Source organism: Oncorhynchus keta, unplaced genomic scaffold (assembly GCF_023373465.1).
Source record: "Oncorhynchus keta strain PuntledgeMale-10-30-2019 unplaced genomic scaffold, Oket_V2 Un_contig_934_pilon_pilon, whole genome shotgun sequence".
NCBI lineage: Eukaryota > Metazoa > Chordata > Actinopteri > Salmoniformes > Salmonidae > Oncorhynchus > Oncorhynchus keta.
The window spans coordinates 178,455-184,730 of NW_026290494.1; positions in this window are offsets into that span (position 1 = coordinate 178,455).

The window sequence follows — 6,276 nt, forward strand, 5'->3', positions numbered from 1 at the left end:
AATAGAGACAGTAGATCTAGCTGGTCTGTCATAGTATAATAGAGACAGTAGATCTAGCTGGTCTGTCATAGTACAATAGAGACATAGAGACAGTAGATCTAGCTGGTCTGTCATAATACAATAGAGACAGTGTATCTACCAGGTCTGTCATAATATAACAGAGACAGTAGATCTAGCTGGTCTGTCATAATATAACAGAGACAGTAGATCTACCTGGTATGTCAAAATATAATAGAGACAGTAGATCTAGCTGGTCTGTCATAATATAATAGAGACAGTAGATCTAGCTGGTCTGTCATATTATAATAGAGACAGTAGATCTAGCTTGTATGTCATAATATAATAGAGATAGTAGATCTACCTGGTCTGTCAAATTAGAATAGAGACAGTAGACCTAGCTGGTCTGTCATAGATTAATAGAGACGCTAGATCTAGCTGGTCTGTCATAGTACAATAGAGACATAGAAACAGTAGATCTAGCTGGTCTGTCATAACATAATAGAGACAGTAGATCTAGCTGGTCTGTCATCAAATAATAGACACAGTAGATCTAGCTGGTCTGTCATAATATAATAGAGACAGTAGATCTCACCTGTTCTGTCATAGTATAATAGAGACAGTAGATCTAGCTGGTCTGTCATAGTACAATAGAGACATAGAGACAGTAGATCTAGCTGGTCTGTCATAATATAATAGAGACAGTAGATCTAGCTGGTCTGTCAAAATATAATAGAGACAGTAGATCTAGCTGGTCTGTCATAATATAATAGAGACAGTATATCTACCTGGTCTGTCATAATATAATAGAGACAGTAGATCTAGCTGGTCTGTCATAATATAATAGAGACAGTAGATCTAGCTGGTCTGTCATAATATAATAGACAGTAGATCTAGCTGGTCTGTCATAATATAATAGAGACAGTAGATCTAGCTGGTCTGTCATAATATAATAGAGACAGTATATCTACCTGCTCTGTCATAATATAATAGAGACAGTGTATCTACCAGGTCTGTCAAAATATAACAGAGACAGTAGATCTAGCTGGTCTGTCATAATATAACAGAGACAGTAGATCTACCTGGTATGTCAAAATATAATAGAGACAGTAGATCAAGCTGGTCTGTCATAATATAATAGAGACAGTAGATCTAGCTGGTCTGTCATAATATAATAGAGATAGTAGATCTAGCTGGTCTGTCATAATACAATAGAGACAGTAGATCTAGCTGGTCTGTCATAATAGAATAGAGACAGTAGATCTAGCTGGTCTGTCATAAGATAATAGAGATTGTAGTTTAACCTGGTCTGTCATAATATAATAGAGACAGTAGATCTAGCTGGTCTGTCATAGTACAATAGACATAGAAACAGTAGATCTAGCTGGTCTGTCATAATATAACAGAGACAGTAGATCTAGCTGGTCTGTCATATTATAGTAGAGACAGTAGATCTAGCTGTTCTGTCATGATATAATGGAGATAGTAGATCTAGCTGGTCTGTCATAATATAATAGAGACAGTAGATCTACCTGGTCTGTCATAGATTAATAGAGATGCTAGATCTAGCTGGTCTGTCATAGTACAATAGAGACATAGAAACAGTAGATCTAGCTGGTCTGTCATAACATAATAGAGACAGTAGATCAAGCTGGTCTGTCATAATATAATAGAGACAGTAGATCTAGCTGGTCTGTCATAGTACAATAGAGACATAGAGACAGTAGATCTAGCTGGTCTGTCATAAAATAATAGAGACAGTATATCTAGCTGGTCTGTCATAACATAATAGAGACAGTAGATCAAGCTGGTCTGTCATAATATAATAGAGACAGTAGATCTAGCTGGTCTGTCATAGTATAATAGAGACAGTAGATCTAGCTGGTCTGTCATAGTACAATAGAGACATAGAGACAGTAGATCTAGCTGGTCTGTCATAATATAATAGGGACAGTAGATCTAGCTGGTCTGTCATAATATAATAGAGACAGTGTATCTACCAGGTCTGTCATAATATAACAGAGACAGTAGATCTAGCTGGTCTGTCATAATATAACAGAGACAGTAGATCTACCTGGTATGTCAAAATATAATAGAGACAGTAGATCTAGCTGGTCTGTCATAATATAATAGAGACAGTAGATCTAGCTGGTCTGTCATATTATAATAGAGACAGTAGATCTAGCTGGTATGTCATAATATAATAGAGATAGTAGATCTACCTGGTCTGTCAAATTAGAAAAGAGACAGTAGATCTAGCTGGTCTGTCGTAATATAATAGAGACAGTAGATCTAGCTGGTCTGTCATAGTATAATAGAGACAGTAGATCTAGCTGGTCTGTCATAGTACAATAGAGACATAGAGACAGTAGATCTAGCTGGTCTGTCATAATACAATAGAGACAGTGTATCTACCAGGTCTGTCATAATATAACAGAGACAGTAGATCTAGCTGGTCTGTCATAATATAACAGAGACAGTAGATCTACCTGGTATGTCAAAATATAATAGAGACAGTAGATCTAGCTGGTCTGTCATAATATAATAGAGACAGTAGATCTAGCTGGTCTGTCATATTATAATAGAGACAGTAGATCTAGCTTGTATGTCATAATATAATAGAGATAGTAGATCTACCTGGTCTGTCAAATTAGAATAGAGACAGTAGATCTAGCTGGTCTGTCATAGATTAATAGAGACGCTAGATCTAGCTGGTCTGTCATAGTACAATAGAGACATAGAAACAGTAGATCTAGCTGGTCTGTCATAACATAATAGAGACAGTAGATCTAGCTGGTCTGTCATCAAATAATAGACACAGTAGATCTAGCTGGTCTGTCATAATATAATAGAGACAGTAGATCTCACCTGTTCTGTCATAGTATAATAGAGACAGTAGATCTAGCTGGTCTGTCATAACATAATAGAGACAGTAGATCAAGCTGGTCTGTCATAATATAATAGAGACAGTAGATCTAGCTGGTCTGTCATAGTACAATAGAGACATAGAGACAGTAGATCTAGCTGGTCTGCCATAATATAATAGGGACAGTAGATCTAGCTGGTCTGTCATAATATAATAGAGACAGTGTATCTACCAGGTCTGTCAAAATATAACAGAGACAGTAGATCTAGCTGGTCTGTCATAATATAACAGAGACAGTAGATCTACCTGGTATGTCAAAATATAATAGAGACAGTAGATCAAGCTGGTCTGTCATAATATAATAGAGACAGTAGATCTAGCTGGTCTGTCATAATATAATAGAGATAGTAGATCTACCTGGTCTGTCATAATATAATAGAGACAGTAGATCTAGCTGGTCTGTCATAATATAATAGAGATAGTAGATCTAGCTGGTCTGTCATGATACAATAGAGACAGTAGATCTAGCTGGTCTGTCATAATAGAATAGAGACAGTAGATCTAGCTGGTCTGTCATAAGATAATAGAGACAGTAGATCTACCTGGTCTGTCATAGTACAATAGAGACATAGAGACAGTAGATCTAGCTGGTCTGTCATAACATAATAGAGACAGTAGATCTAGCTGGTCTGTCATAAGATAATAGAGATTGTAGTTTAACCTGGTCTGTCATAATAGAATAGAGACAGTAGATCTAGCTGGTCTGTCATAATATAATAGAGACAGTAGATCTACCTGGTCTGTTATAATATAATAGAGACAGTAGATCTAGCTTGTCTGTCATAATATAATAGACACAGTAGATCTAGCTGGTCTGTTATAATATAATAGACACAGTAGATCTAGCTGGTCTGTCATAATACAATAGAGACAGTAGATCTAGCTGGTCTGTCATAATACAATAGAGACAGTAGATTTAGCTGGTCTGTCATAATATAATAGAGACAGTATATCGACCTGGTCTGTCATTTTATAATAGAGACAGTAGATCTAGCTGGTCTGTCATAATATAATAGAGACAGTAGATCTAGCTGGTCTGTCATAATATAATAGAGACAGTAGATATTCCTGGTCTGTCAAAATATAATAGAGACAGTAGATTTAGTTGGTCTGTCATAATACAATAGAGACAGTAGATCTAGCTGGTCTGTCATAATATAATAGAGACAGTAGATCTAGCTGGTCTGTCATATTATAATAGAGACAGTGGATCTAGCTGGTCTGTCATATTATAATAGAGACAATTGATCTAGCTCGTCTGTCATAATACAATAGCGAGAATAGATCTAGCTGGTCTGTCATTTTATAATGGAGTCGGTATATCTACCTGGTCTCTCATAATATATTAGAGACAGTAGATCTAGCTGGTCTGTCATAATACAATAGAGACAGTAGATCTAGCTGGTCTGTCATAATGAAATAGACAGTAGATCTAGCTGGTCTGTCATAATATAATAGACAGTAGATCTAGCTGGTCTGTCATAATATAATAGAGACAGTAGATCTAGCTGGTCTGTCATAATATAATAGAGACAGTAGATCTAGCTGGTCTGTCATAATATAATAGAGACAGTAGATCTAGCTGGTCTGTCATAGTATAATAGGGACAGTAGATCTACCTGGTCTGTCAAAATATAATAGAGACAGTAGATTGAGCTGGTCTGTCTTAATATAATAGAGACAGTAGATCTAGCTGGTCTGTCATAATATAATAGAGACAGTAGATCTAGCTGGTCTGTCATAGTATAATAGGGACAGTAGATCTACCTGGTCTGTCAAAATATAATAGAGACAGTAGATCTAGCTGGTCTGTCATAATGTCATATTATAATATAGACAATAGATCTAGCTGGTCTGTCATAATATAATAGAGACAGTAGATCTAGCTGGTCTGTCATAGTATAATAGGGACAGTAGATCTACCTGGTCTGTCAAAATATAATAGAGACAGTAGATCTAGCTGGTCTGTCATAATATAATAGAGACAGTAGATCTACCTGGTCTGTCAAAATATAATAGAGACAGTAGATTTAGTTGGTCTGTCATAATATAATAGAGACAGTAGATCTAGCTGGTCTGTCATAATATAATAGAGACAGTAGATCTACCTGGTCTGTCAAAATATAATAGAGACAGTAGATTTAGTTGGTCTGTCATAATATAATAGAGACACTAGATCTAGCTGGTCTGTCATAATATAATAGAGACAGTAGATCTAGCTGGTCTGTCATAGTATAATAGGGACAGTAGATCTACCTGGTCTGTCAAAATATAATAGAGACAGTAGATCTAGCTGGTCTGTCATAGTATAATAGGGACAGTAGATCTAGCTGGTCTGTCATAATGTCATATTATAATTGAGACAATAGATCTAGCTGGTCTGTCATAATATAATAGAGACAGTAGATCTAGCCAGTCTGTCATATTATAATAGAGAAAGTAGATCTAGCTGGTCTGTCATATTATAATAGAGACAATTGATCTAGCTGGTCTGTCATAATACAATAGCGAGAATAGATCTAGCTGGTCTGTCATTTTATAATGGAGTCGGTATATCTACCTGGTCTCTCATAATATAATAGAAAGTAGATCTAGCTGGTCTGTCATAATACAATAGACAGTATATCTAGCTGGTCTGTCATAATATAATAGACACAGTAGATCTGGCTGGTCTGTCATAATATAATAGAGACAGTAGATCTACCTGGTCTGTCAAAATATAATAGAGACAGTAGATTTAGTTGGTCTGTCATAATATAATAGAGACACTAGATCTAGCTGGTCTGTCATAATATAATAGAGACAGTAGATCTAGCTGGTCTGTCATAATGTCATATTATAATATAGACAATAGATCTAGCTGGTCTGTCATAATATAATAGAGACAGTAGATCTAGCTGGTCTGTCATAATATAATAGAGACAGTAGATCTACCTGGTCTGTCAAAATATAATAGAGACAGTAGATTTAGTTGGTCTGTCATAATATAATAGAGACAGTAGATCTAGCTGGTCTGTCATAATATAATAGAGACAGTAGATCTACCTGGTCTGTCAAAATATAATAGAGACAGTAGATTTAGTTGGTCTGTCATAATATAATAGAGACACTAGATCTAGCTGGTCTGTCATAATATAATAGAGACAGTAGATCTAGCTGGTCTGTCATAGTATAATAGGGACAGTAGATCTACCTGGTCTGTCAAAATATAATAGAGACAGTAGATCTAGCTGGTCTGTCATAGTATAATAGGGACAGTAGATCTAGCTGGTCTGTCATAATGTCATATTATAATTGAGACAATAGATCTAGCTGGTCTGTCATAATATAATAGAGACAGTAGATCTAGCCAG